Source organism: Lynx rufus, unplaced genomic scaffold, assembly GCF_022079265.1.
Source record: "Lynx rufus isolate CCGP_SWC_20201006 ecotype Redwood Valley unplaced genomic scaffold, mLynRuf1.p SCAF_8, whole genome shotgun sequence".
Lineage (NCBI taxonomy): Eukaryota > Metazoa > Chordata > Mammalia > Carnivora > Felidae > Lynx > Lynx rufus.
The window spans coordinates 102,567,331-102,580,915 of NW_025814896.1; positions in this window are offsets into that span (position 1 = coordinate 102,567,331).

Consider the following 13,585-nt stretch of genomic DNA (forward strand, 5'->3'; position numbering starts at 1 on the left):
CTCTTCCTCCGTCTCTCGTCTGCCTTTCTCCCTTCTCATACCTCCCTCTCTTACCCCCTTCTCCCTCTAGCCATTGTATTTGTGAGCCAAAAATTGACCTTAATCATGACTGATAAATGCAAGAGCAGTGCTCAAGCGATTCGTCTGAATCAATGAGAAGGAGAGTGGAATTAGATGTCATAAAGAAACGGTGCCTCCAACCTCAAAAGTCCTTGAACATTCCTACATCCTTCTCCTGAGTCCCCACAAAAGTCTACACCGTCAACTTCCCTCACCTGATTTCTTCAAGAGGTCAATGTTTCAGGGAAAATGCAAACACGGTTTATTCAACTTTTAGATGCGTTGTTTAATGACGAACACAGCAACAATGTGATATGACTGTTTGTTTCATTGTAGCTGTGCAGGATCTTAGCTGCGCTGTGAGCAGCTGATGTGGGAATTCTAAGCATTTATATAGATTATTTCTTTGCAAAAGTTTCGGACTCCAGGGCTCCTTTGCAACTTTCATCCTCCCTTCTGAGAAGTTGGAAGCAAAGTGGCAATCGTGGAGATCTGTTGGAGGTAAGACCACTCAAACTATGAAGGGATGCTGGTAATGTCAGGTCTTTGGCCTGGGGTCTACCCAGGGCTCCCAAACATCTGACCCGGAACGAGCTCTCAGCAGCAAGGCCCCGGGGTTCCCTGACAAGTGAGGTTCATGCAAAGCCTGCAACAGTAGTAATATGTCCCAGAACTTGTCTCTACCCCTGTGCCTGGGTCCCATGTCTCCCTGTCTCTGGTAGAGATGGCTTCCCCTGTCTCACCATCCCACCCCTCCTCACCACCCAGCCCTTAAGGGAGCCTGCAGTCGTAGCTTAATCAAAATCGTGATGCAATGTGACCACGGCAGCCATCTTTCACTGAGCATCTCCAAAGCGCGTGCAATGCCCTTGGCAAACACTGCCATAACAAGGTACAAATGACTGTCGCCACTTTGCAGATGAGGAGAGTCAAGCTGAATGACAGAGGCTGGGTAAGGGTTCTGAGGTTCAAGCATGGCTGGCAGCCTTCTTCCTTCTAAGCCTCTGGACCTCCCGTCCATTCCAGTCCCGGGGGCTCACGTGTGCATGTCTGGGGATAGTTTACACAGAGTCCGGAGGGGACAAACCCCAAATGACAAGTATGGCATGCATGCGGAGGGAAAACCAGGGTGAGCCCTACATATCCAGGGTCCAGTTGGAGGGGCCATAACCAGGGAAGCAGAGTAGGAGACCTGGAGCCAGAAGTCAGGAAAAAGTGCGAGTAAAAAGCAGGCACCTCCAGGTGGAAGAATCAGGATGGGCTGAGAAGAGGTCCGAGCTCTAGCAGTGCACCCCTGTTCAGCCATGTCACAGATTTCAGAGCAACTGGGGCGCCAAAGGAGACAGACCCCACAGTCCCTACCAGAAAAGGAACAGGCACTTTCTGAGCATGCAGGCACATGCACGCCTGCATATCGTAAATGGGGCTCTGAGATGTTCTATAAATGACCCGAATCCAGTTTTAAAAGCACCGGGAAAATTCCCTTGTTAAAGTTCCCTGAAAGGAATAAAGGAGTTTCCGATGACTATAACCAGCTCCCACCTCCCACCCCCCAGTCATCCTGGACTGCAAGCTTGTGTTCTGTCAGAGCAGGCCTTCCAGAAGTGGGGCAGCTGGGCTGACCCCGGCCGATATTTTCTTAGCCCACCCTGGTTTCTGATGAGCAGCGAACCACTGATTATTGCCACTGATGGCTGCTGTGGCCTATTTGTAAGGGTCTCCGGGGAAGAAGATCCACAACCTTCTTCACAAACTCATTTCAGCTCCTAAACTTATCTGCGACTGAAGACTGAGTCTGAGGCTTCTCGTCTGCCTCCAATCCCACACCCCCAACTCGAGGAGAGGGCACCATCCCCTAGAGTGCCTCTGTGGGCTGGCAGGCCATTTTTCCTTTTGCAATCCTGCTTTTCCCCTTCCCACAGGATGCCCAGATCCCCCTTCTCCTCCCCTCCCCCTCAAGAGAAGAACCTCTGGCTTGAGGAGCAAGGCACTGGAGTAAATGCTAGCCTGAGGCAGATTCTGGGGCGGGGGCAGGGGGCGGGGGGCGGGGGGCGCAGCTCTGCAGCTTAAGAAGCCGGGTCAGCTGAGTCCGTGGCTTGCCCACTCTGAGCCGCGGGTTCCTAATCTGTACCGAGTAGATAGGAACAGCACCCACCAGTAGGGATCTCAGGGTTAAAGAAGATCAAGCATATCAGGACTGGCACAGGGTGGCTGACTATTACGGTGTCAGCCTCAGTCGCCCGCCGCCCGCTCTAATGATCTCTTTCACGTGCCCCATGCTTCACAACTGTCTGAGGGCTTTCTGCAGCCTGTCTATGGGGACCCCAGTCAGCTCCCCAGTTTGCACGGTTCTTACGTATGTGTGGTCCCGCTGAAGCTTATAATAACTGTGGTTGATTATTATACCATATATATTAATTTCATCATCTTAAACATCTATGCTCTGTGGTCTGTTTTGAAGTCAATGAATGACGAGGATCGTTGTGATCTGCAACACTAAGCAAGGGAACTAACTGGGAAGTGAGAATGAAATATTAGCCCTGGTTCCTGTCCCGGGGGGCTCACAGGTGATTTGGCAGAGACATCCGGGCACCCACACGCACACCCTCCCACATCCCCGGCAGCAAGTCGGCCAGGCCAGGTTGTTGAATGGAAGCAGGTTCTCCAGGGAGATCCCTGCGTTCTGGTCCTCAGAGCTCTCTGTGAGGTCTGTGGATTCTGCCCCCTGCACATTCACCTGGAAGGTTCCTTAAACAAGGGCAAGAAGTGGGGAGAGGACGGGGAGGAGGAAGGACCTGATTCAGCTGGGCACTGTCTCTGTTCTAGTCCCTGCACTGTCTGTACGTCCCAATCATTTCATTTAGTCCTACAACAACACTGCAAAGGACTGGGGTGGGTACCATCCCGTGCTGACCTGGTGCCCCCTTCAAGACTGAAAGACTCAGTCTTGGACCTCTCTGGAACTGCGCTTGGCTGACAAGATCCAACTCACGCAAGGTCAAGCCCCACATCCAGTGAGTGGTCAATCCGGGGTTTTAAAGGACTGGCCTTCTCATCCCAGCCCAGGACAACTCTGCAGGACAACCCCAACTTCAGAGCTCTGCAGGCAATACTCACAGTTCAGCTTTTCCTCTGCCCAATCCTGCTTCTTTCCCTTCCCCCACAGGCGCTGAGTCCAGAAGCACGCCATGATACACTTCCTTCCCACGAATATCTATATGAAGAAATAGAGGCTTGGGGCATCTGGGATGAGGGTCCAAGTCTTGATTTCAGCTCAGGTCATGATCCCAGGGTTGTGGGATCAAGCTCTGTGCTGAGTGTGGAGCCTGCTTAAGATTCTCTCTCTCTCTTTCTCTCTTTCTCTCTGTCCCTCAAAAGAAAGAAAGAAAGAAAGAAAGAAAGAAAGAAAGAAAGAAAGAAAGAGAGACTTAGAGGCTAAGTAATTTCCCTCAGGTCACACAGCTTTTAGGTGCCAGGACTGGCCTCAAACTCAAATTAGTATAATAAAACTGTTGTTTTCAGCACATCATATGAACCCCCCCATCAGTTCTTGAACTCTAAAATTCCCAGAAAGAACCAGAATGTCCACTTCAGGCCTTGAAAATCCAAACGAGATCATGTCTTTTTTTTTTTTTTTAATTTTTTTTTTTAACGTTTTTTTCATTTTTGAGACAGAGACAGAGCATGAACGGGGGAGGGGCAGAGAGAGAGGGAGACACAGAATTGGAAGCAGGCTCCAGGCTCTGAGCCATCAGCCCAGAGCCCGACGCGGGGCTCGAACTCACGGACCGTGAGATCGTGACCTGAGCCGAAGTCGGCCGCCCAACCGACTGAGCCACCCAGGCGCCCCCAAACGAGATCATGTCTTAAGGTTTAAAATGGATTATAGCCCTATTCCCTTCCCCCACTGAGAATTGTCCCTGACTGTCTGTAAGGAGGTCTCATGTAACTGACAAGTGCAAGGGGACCTAGCTGGATGGCCTGAAAGAGAAGAGCAGGACCCCCCCTTCTGGGACCCGCCTGGCCACTTACTATTTGTGTGACTTTGAACAAGTTACCCACCATCTTGGGGCCTCAGTTTTCTCATCTATACATTGGAAATAATAGCTCTGCCCCAAAATTGGTCTTTAGGATGAAATGGCATGATAAATATATTTAACATTTTCCAGTTCCAGGGGAGCAGAGTCTCAAAAACGAGATGATGAAAAGGCATTTGCCCAAAAACCCAAGGCCAGTTTTTCAGCTGTATAGCTTGTTCAGCTCATCTCAAAACCCCGGGGGTTCAAAAGAGACAGTGATCCTCTTAGGAGACGCCTAACTGGCGTATGCTGTCCATCCTAGAGCAGCATGGGACACAGGAACAAGCATGGCAGTGGGTGTCGAGACCTGGACTGCAGTCCTGATTTTCTCCAAAATGAGCTCTGTTAACGTCACATGCCACTTCTCCTCTACGGGTCCATTTTTCTCTTTTTTGAAGTGAGAATGTTGGACCAGATGCTCCGTAGTACCCCTTCCCTCCCAGGCATGTAGGATTCTATGACATCTAGTGCCTTCTAGAGTAAGTGTTCTTCCTGCTCCACCCCACCCTCAAGACTACCAGCCTGCCTCCTCTACCCTTCCACTTGGGGGGGACATGATGTCCCTGCAGCTCAGGTCCGGAGCCAGGAATGGCAGGAGAGGGAGGGAGAAGACTGCCAGCAAACCCAGTGTCACCCAGAGCCCCTGGAAGCCATGAGCAACAAGGAACCAACGCTGGTGGCTGTCTTTGGGTGGACGTATGAATGCTGCTTACCTAATGCCAAACCCTCACCAGGTGGTCTGAGTATGCACCTAGGCAGGTGGCTCCCATGTGCCAACTGGTGATTCATTTACATCAAGCCTCACGGCACACCCAATTGTTTTGCCCTGCAGAACATCTCAGGAGCTGCACCCTGATCTTACAATAAGTCAAAGCAAACACAAAGGAAAGAAATGTACCAGAAAAGAGTTGAGTGAATGGATGCCAAAACTAAATAGACCACAGTTGTTCGGAAAGTCAGTTTACAAAGTTAATAACCAACACATTCTGCCCAGGGTACGTGGGACAACCGGAAGGTGGGACAGCTGTACTCTCACCTCGTGGGGGTATGGTGCGCCCTTCTTGCAAAACCTCGCTCTGAGAGACATGTGCTTCCCAGAAAAAGAGGGTGGGTGAGTTGCAGGAATGGAAAATGTTTCTCCGGCAAAAAAAAAAAAATCATCACCAGCATGTTGCAGCTTCTAGAGAGATGGCTTTCCCTTGACAAAGGTTTTCAAAGGGCTACTAAAGTTTTCAGGAAAAAAAAAATACAGGATACTGATGTTAAGAGAAATCAGAAGAGCTTTAATTTCATTCGTTCGTCATCCATTCACGCATTCATTCACCCAGAAGTGCTTGAGGAGTACCTGCTACATGCAATTTACTCGACTGTCAACCGAAATTGTAGGAATGCGTGTATGGTTTCGAATTGCTCTTCTAGGAAATTAAGCAGAAACGTGATAACGAGCAACGTTTTTGTAATCAGTTTCTAAAGAGCAATTTGTGGAACCATCAGAAGCTGTCTTCCTCCCGTCCACCAGCAGAGGTGATATTTATAGACGATTCTGTGCAGTTGCCAGAGGAAATATGCCCTATACGTAGACCAAAGTCATTTACTAGTGTTGGAATTAAGCTTTCAGTCTAGAGAAGGTCAAGGTTTCATCAAATGTGGCAACCCCAGTGACGGGGGTTCTGTGTTAAGATCTATTCGGAGGCCAGTGTGGGTCAGTGGGAAAGTCCGCCTTGGGATCCGGGAGAGAAAGGGGTATTTGGCATCCTGGCTTTTCCATCCTGGAGATTCCATCCCAGCATCCTTTAGGCCTACTGATCAGCAGGGTTCTCCCGCTGTTCATGATCTCCTAAGATGGCATTCATGCTGAGATCTGGGCTCTTTTTTCCGGAGTGAAGATGTAAGCTGGAGAACGAAACTGCACAGTGTGAGCAGAGTACGGAAGCCCTGTACTTCCCTTCTGGTTCAATGGAGCCAGCCAAGGGAGCAAGCGCTTCCCTCCCAGCAGAGAGCAGGGGTCAGGAGTGGTGTGGGACGGACAAACACTGTGGAGCCATTCCACAAAGACTCGAGAAACCTGTCCCCTACGTCTGGCCAGGAGCTGATTGCCGCAGTGATAGCTTCTTATGAGTGCTCTCCAAAGACAGCTGTGCTCCTCACCTCCCATCTGCGTGATTAACCAGCAGTTGTTCCTGCTTTGTGGAACACGGACCAGGCGACCCCTGTGAGGTCCCGTGGGGATGTTCCAAGTCTGACTGGCAGGCAGTTGGCAGGCACGTGAGCGTCTGCAATGCGTGACCGAAGAGTCTGAGGACCTCCAATTTTTTCTTCCCCATCTCAAGTCACTCTTGTCATCCACCTCTGCGCCTCTCCCTCCGGACCCTCCCAGTGTAATCGTGGCCGGGCCTACTGGACACGGACCCCACCATTCCCTTGAGGCAGTCCAGCTTGGCCCTGATTTCTACCGCTGGATGGGCAGTTGAATGGAATCCTAAAACTACCGAACTCTATTGCATCTAAGCTGGAAGAAAGCTTAAATCGTTTGATGACAATCTCAGCCTCATGCAAAAGGAGAAACTTACCCACAGTATGCCCAAGGACGCCCAGATGGCCGGGGCAGGGCTGAGCCCAGGCCCAGGGCTCGTCACATTCCACTCACATTTGATCCCCCCCAGAAGCCCACAAGACATCCAATCCACAGCAATCTGGAGCTTGACGGTATTCCTAGACAAGCCTTGCCTCATTATCTTAATGCTCTTTCTACATGTGCAGCACTAACCTTTTATTTAAATTTCAAGTCTATTTTTTGCAGATACCTAAAGATTCCTCTGATGCAACCTGATAGAATCCCACCGCATCCGTCTTTCCTAAACCTATGCTGCCATCCATGTTCTTGCCTGTAAATATTGACTTCTGGGTGTGGATATATACGAGAAGGCAAATGGCTGCCCCCTTCTAGAAAAAGGGAAATCTGTCCCAGTCAGGTAGCCACAGGAGAATTGTTATGGGGGGGGCTCGCCTCAGGCACAAAGATGGACTCGAGGCCCCCAGGACGATTGGCTTCCCCTGGTGGACTCTTGGGGAAGGGACAGGGAAGCTTAGAGGTCTGGCACCTCTGTCCCCGTCCATTCTCAGCTGTCCACACTCAGGGACTGCAAATCCCTTCCTCTTCAGGTGGCTCAGTCTATCCTGGGGGACCGGTGTTAGAACCTAGCTTTTCCCAAGGGTGAACTGAATCCATCCTCTCTCGAAATTGCACAGTTTTAATGACATCAGTGTTATAGCTTTGCTGATCTTTAAACATGGCCCCCAGTTTTCCCAGACCGAACATCTCCAGGTCCCAGCGGTTACAGCACGTAATCCTCTGACCACCCCAGGCACACACCTTGCTTGTGCTGGGGGAGGTGACACCATACACCCAGTGCCCAGAAGGCTCCTGGGTGGACACTTCCTGTGCCCCAGCAGTGATGACTATCCTGGCAGGCTTGTCTGGGCGACCAGATCCATAGGACCTCTTCCCAAGCCTTTGAGAACTGGGGCCCAGTTTCCATGAGAGAGTCTCCTTCCTGCCATGAGCCAGGATGCCCTGCCTTGACTTCTCACAGCCTCTCCTACGCTATGTCCAGAGGCCTTCTCAAATCCTTCCTCCCCTGCCAAGTCTACTCTACCTACCCCTCTGCCCTGGGTAGAGGGCTTCCCCTAAACACTATCAGTGAAATAGGGGGGATCACCTAGGTCTCTCCCAGTACATATATTCTGTTATTTAATTGCCTTCTCAGTTAACTTAATCATAGTTTCTGGTTTATCCTCCTCCTCAAGGGCATGATCAGGCCTGGCCCGGTGCTAATGCTTAATAAACACTTGCTCATTAAGTTGGACTGATGCACAGCAAGGAATAGAATGGGCCGGGGAAGGTGGGTGTTGCTAGGGGATGGGTAGGTCATTCAGGAACAGGCAGCAAAGGAGATCTTTCCCAGGAGAGGGACGTAAGGGGGTCCAAGGCAGGTGGGAGTAGGCGGGAAGCTACAGACAACACCCAGAAGGAAGGAGAAGGGAGAAGCCATCACAGCCAGGCCTCTTGTCTGGGACTCAGGGTTTGAGCTGTGCTAAAAAAGAGAACAATTGGAAGGCATGGGTAGGACTGTCACTAGGCCAGGAGCTTCAAAAGCAGGGTTTCCAGGTCGCTCACATGCGTGTTCTGATGCTCAGCTCCCTCATCTGCAGAGTGAGGGATGTGGAACCCAGGTCTCAAAGTGTGGGCGGAGCGTGTTAGGAATGCAGAGTCCCAGGCCCAGCCCTGGGACGGAATCAGCTTTTCACCAATCCCCGCGTGAGGCCGTGTGTGCCAAAGTGCAAGAAGTGACTAGCACGGCTAGTCAGTAGGTGAGTGTCCAGCCTTCACAATTCTCAGACTCCGCTGTGCCACAAAATCACCTGGGAAGTTTTTGACATCTCAGGTCTGCGAGGACCCTTTCAGGGACGACCGATGATTCTGTGTCTTGATTAGGGCAGGGGTTACACAGAGGTACATATTTGTCAAAACTCATGAACGGTGGGTACATTTTAGTATATTCAAATTATAGCTCAATAAATTGGATTTAAAACGAAAACTATCCCTACCTCTAAACCATTTGCTTCCAGTCAAGCCATGGTAGACTGCCTTCCAGAATGTCTTCCAACAAAGACCATTTCTCCCCCTAGAGAAGGGCTGTGCTCAAGCTAACTGTGAGAAGGCACGTTCTCTGAGGACACAAATCAGTGTTTCTGTACCTGGATGTTAAAATACTCCCACCTGTCTCTCTCTCTCTCTCTCTCTCTCTCTCTCTCTCTCTCACACACACACACACACACACACACACATACATACACGCACACACCCAATGCCATCGACCACACTAATTAGGTCAAAATTCCTGGGTATTTTTTAAACCTGTGCAGGTAAGTCTAGTGGTCAGCAGAGCTGAGAATCGCTTGAAAACCTTTTGCAAGTATCAGCAATCAATTCGTGTGGCTTCACTGGGACCCAGAGTGCCCAGCACTGTGCAGAGGGCAGAAGGGGGGAGAGACAGAGGAACAGCATGGGACACATATGTCCCCGAGTAATTTACAGTCTGGTTTGGGACACAAGACAGGGGCCTGCATAAAAAGAAGTCAGATGTTAACTGAGGCAGGGCTACTCCCACACAGGAGGGGACAAGGGGAGGGACGCTGTCTAAGTCCCCACAAGAGTGGCAAGGGTGTGGCAACTGCCAGAGGTCACAGATACTCACCTCTGAGGTGACCTTTGAGGCCCCTCCTCTTGGCTCCCCTCCCATCCCTTTTACAAATGAATAAGCAGAGACTCAGAGAGGTTAAACAGCTTCCCAAAGGTCACACAGCCAGGAAGGGAGGAGGGAAGCCTTGAACCCACACCTGCCGGCTCCAGAGCCTACACTCTCTTCAGAGTGCCACAGGCTTCCCATCAGGCAGCAGGCCGAGATCTCCCCTCCCCGATCCATTTGCCAAAGCCAATCAATTGCCAAAGCATGTGGTGCTCTGCCTCTGGGCTTGGGAGTGGGAAAATGAGCCGAGTCGGAGCAGTGGTGGTGTATATTGGTGGGGAGGGGTGTCTCTGGGTGACATCTACCCAGCCTGCAGTCCCAGGAAAATGGGGCAGATTGGGGGGTACAGGTGCCTGGTGTCCCCTCAGAAAGAGGAGCCACCATGCGCGAGGGGAATAATTCAACTCCAGGAGGTGAGGGCATGGCAAACCCCACTGCCCCTCCTCCTTTGCCAGGGCAACGTAGGATGTCAGACAACACTGTGGCCGCCTCATTATTGGGCTGCTCGGCCATTGTCCCCCGGACAATGGTTTCCGGCCCTGGCTTTGTGTGGGGTTGCCAGCCGAAGTTATTAACCACAGGAGCTGCCTTTGAGGGACATCCAAGGGAGGGGTGAAAGGTCACCCGGAGCAGCGAGGGGAGCGGAAGTGGGAGGGAAAGGCAGCACAAAAGAGAGGGATGAGCCCCTGTCCCCCTCCCCCTCCTCCTGAAGGAACCCCAAACAGAGCTGGGCCCAGAGGGAGGCATTGGGGGTGGGGGTTCAAGAGGAAGTTCCTGCTGTTGCTGCAGAACAGAGAGGAGCCTGGGATGGCTGACCATCCTTATGAACCTCAGAGGTATGAGCATAGATGTCAACAGGGACACCGGCTGCATGTGGAAAGGACCAAATCAGGGGATAGGAAGCAGACAGATGTAGTACAGGCTGGGCATGGGGCTTCCCCACTCACTCCGAAAACAGGTAGCTGCTACCCAAGACCTCCGATGTCCGTGCCACCTGCCTGCTCCCCAACCCTCAGGGAAGCGAATCAGATGGACCAGGATGTGCTGGCCCTGGCAGGGAGGGCTGCCCCTTCCCCAGCCCTATGTGGGTCAGCCCGTGGGGCCGGGTGGTGAAGGTGAGGACACCGTGGTGTAGGGCTGCCTGGGCAGGTAGCTGTGGAATTAGACTATCAGTAGAGCTGGAAAGCTTTTCTTGGTCATCTGACGACATCTGTGGGCGGGGAAACAGGCACACGGGCAGGGTGAGTACTCTGTATAGGGCACAGAGCCAGCGATCGGCAGAACCAGAACTTGATGCCTTACCTACCCCCTGCCCTCGGGGAAATGGTTTTTGGCATTTGGCTGGGTCTTCCATCCTCTCCCCAAGTTCCGTGGCTCCCGTGCTGGTCCCAGCCCCCTGGGCGATGCCCAAAGTCATGAGACCCCGTAAGATGCCAGACTTCAGGGAAGGCAGCCTTGCCGCCTCTCAAATGAGAAAAAAGCAGAAAATACTCTCCCAGAGCTGCCCCAGGCCATGCCAGGCCCTCTGGTTCTGCTGGTCCAGCAGAAGGTGATGCCCAGACCAGAATCGGTCACCCAGAGTAGGACCAGAAGGCCCGGAGCTTCAGGTCATGAGGCTCAAAGGGGCCCGTGGCTCATCCAAGGTCACAGGGGTCAGGGCCAGAACGCCGGTCTCCTTCATTACAGCCTCTCCTCCAGCCAATGCACGGGGAGGGGGCAGGGGGCCATTGGCTGAACTGTAAGAGAAGTGTCTACAGCTATCGGTAAGTTTCCACGTGTAGGGGGTCTGGACAGAAAAGTATAAATTATTCCACGTGACTTTTATATTCAAAGTTATATACAGTTTTTCAAATTAAAAATGATGTTTCAGTTCCATGGTAATAATGGTTGCTTGGAAGAGAGAAGGAAAACCCTACAAGGGAAAGAGACACGTTGGACAGCGTGCAGGTTCCATGCGGGGCTGGGGGAGGATGAACAGCAGCCACTGGTCGGGACTGGCGGGGGGACGGGGTCCCGGGCAGGCCTGTACCCATCTCCTCTCCCACTTCCTCATCGCAGATCCTGTTTCTGTCCCCCTGGAGCAGACTCCTGTCCCTCCCCCTGTCCCTGTGCACCTGCCCCAGCCCCTCCCAGTCCTGTCCCCTGGGCAGCATGCCTCTGCCTTCCTCCTCCCGGGCTCCAGCTCTCTGCAACCCCACCCTGATTCCAGACTTTTCCATGGTGTCCTCCCTCCTCTTGACTCCCTGTCGACCAGGCCACCCAGGCCTGGCGGCTTGCCACCCCACTCCTTTCTCTCCCCGCCAAGGAAGCACAGCACAGCACAGCTCTCCCTACCCTCGGCCCTCTGCCAGAATGCATTTGTGAGCGTCCTCCTGAGCTCTGCTGATCTCTGTCACCTCTCCTGCCCTGCTCCTGGCACACTCCCTGGCCCGGTGCAGCCTGTTGGCCTGGCATGCCCCATAACCACCCTGCAGCAGCCAGCACCGTCCCCCTCAGGGCCATCAACAGTCAGGGGAAGGCATTCACCTTAACACACCCATGGTGAGCAGCTCAAACCAAGGTAAAAGCCGAGTCTCTCCCTCTCCCTCTCTCTTACTCACACAGGTTCATGCATATACACACACATTCACACACACTCACACCTTTTACACATACACACACTCACACACGTGCTCATACACACACATTCACACACAGCTGCACCACAGCCCCGCAGGTGTTGCCTCTACTCTTCTGCTCATTCTAGCCATCCTCCTTGTCTCTCTAAAGCTTAGGGCGCTGTCCCCTGCTCTCTGCCCTAAATTCCCCGTCCTGAAGCTTCACTGCCAACTCTGACTCAGAGCCCGCAGCCCCCCTAAGTGCAGCAGGCTTCTGTCTCCCCTCAGCGTGCCCCGGCATTCAGCACCCCGACTCCTTGAGCATGGACGTTATGGGGTGAACTGCCCTGGGGGAACGGGGCTCCCTGCAACCACAGACCCATGCCCACTTTGCTCCTCTCCTCGCTGACATCCAAGAAGCCCAAACTTTCCAGAGTTTAGCCACAGCTTAAAATCTGAACCAACAACAACAGGAGGAGGTAGAGGTGGGGGGGGGAGCGGTGAGAGTGGAAAGCAAGTGAAATGTTAAAAAAAAAAATTAAGCAATACTTGCATTCTCATTAGTAGAAACATGTGAGATGAAGCACGCTATGTTATTAGGCATTCTCTCGATTCAGTAAACACAAGCTGAATAAATTTATAAATATCAGCATTAAGTGAGATTTAACGGGGAGCTGTTTATCTTCTGCCTGTCAGGCAGGAGGCGACGCTTGCCATGTATCACTCGCCAGCCGTGCAATCTCCACTCGCCTGCCCAGGTGAGCTGGTCGGGGTGGAGGGCCTGGCACAGAGAGCTCAGCCCGAGGTGGGCTGTGGAGGGCAGGGGCGGGCGTGCAGTGCCTGGGGCGGCCCTCCTTGGGCGCCTCCAGAAGCCAGCAAGAATCTGGGTGCCTTGAGGACACTCTCCGACCCTCTGAGTTAAGGCTCCTTAACTGCAACATTAAGAAACCAGTGCCTCTCGGGGCGCCTGAGTGGCTCAGTCCATTGAGCATTTGACTTCAGCTCAGGTCATGACCTCAAAGTTCAGGTCATGACCTCGCAGCTGGTGAGTTCGAGCCCCACATCCGGCTCTGTGATGACTGCTCAGAGCGTGGAGCCTGCTTTGGATGGCTCTCTCTCTTTCTCTGTCTCTCTGTCTCTCTCTCAAAAATAAATAAACATTTAAAAAGATTTTAAGAAGAAGAAGAAGCAACCAGTGCTCATCTCCTAGGGTGATTGAGAGGACAGATGAGTCAGTGCCCAGCAAGGGCCTGGCATGGAGCAGGCTCACTGCTCACTGCATCTTCAGCCCAGAGCTGGAGGAAATGGAGAGCCCAAGCCACCGCGGGGCACTGCTCTCCAAGGTGCGGAGACAGCCAGCAGGCTAAGGGGGGGTGACAAGGCAGCCCTGGGGAGGAGCTGGGCTCGGGGAGCCTGGTGCCCATCCTGGCTCTGCCGCAACCACAATCCTACCGGGACCTTGTGTGGGTGACTCCTCATTGACCTTCTATTTCTTCCAGCTGTATGCTTCAGGTCCCTCTGAACCCGGAGCCACGTGACA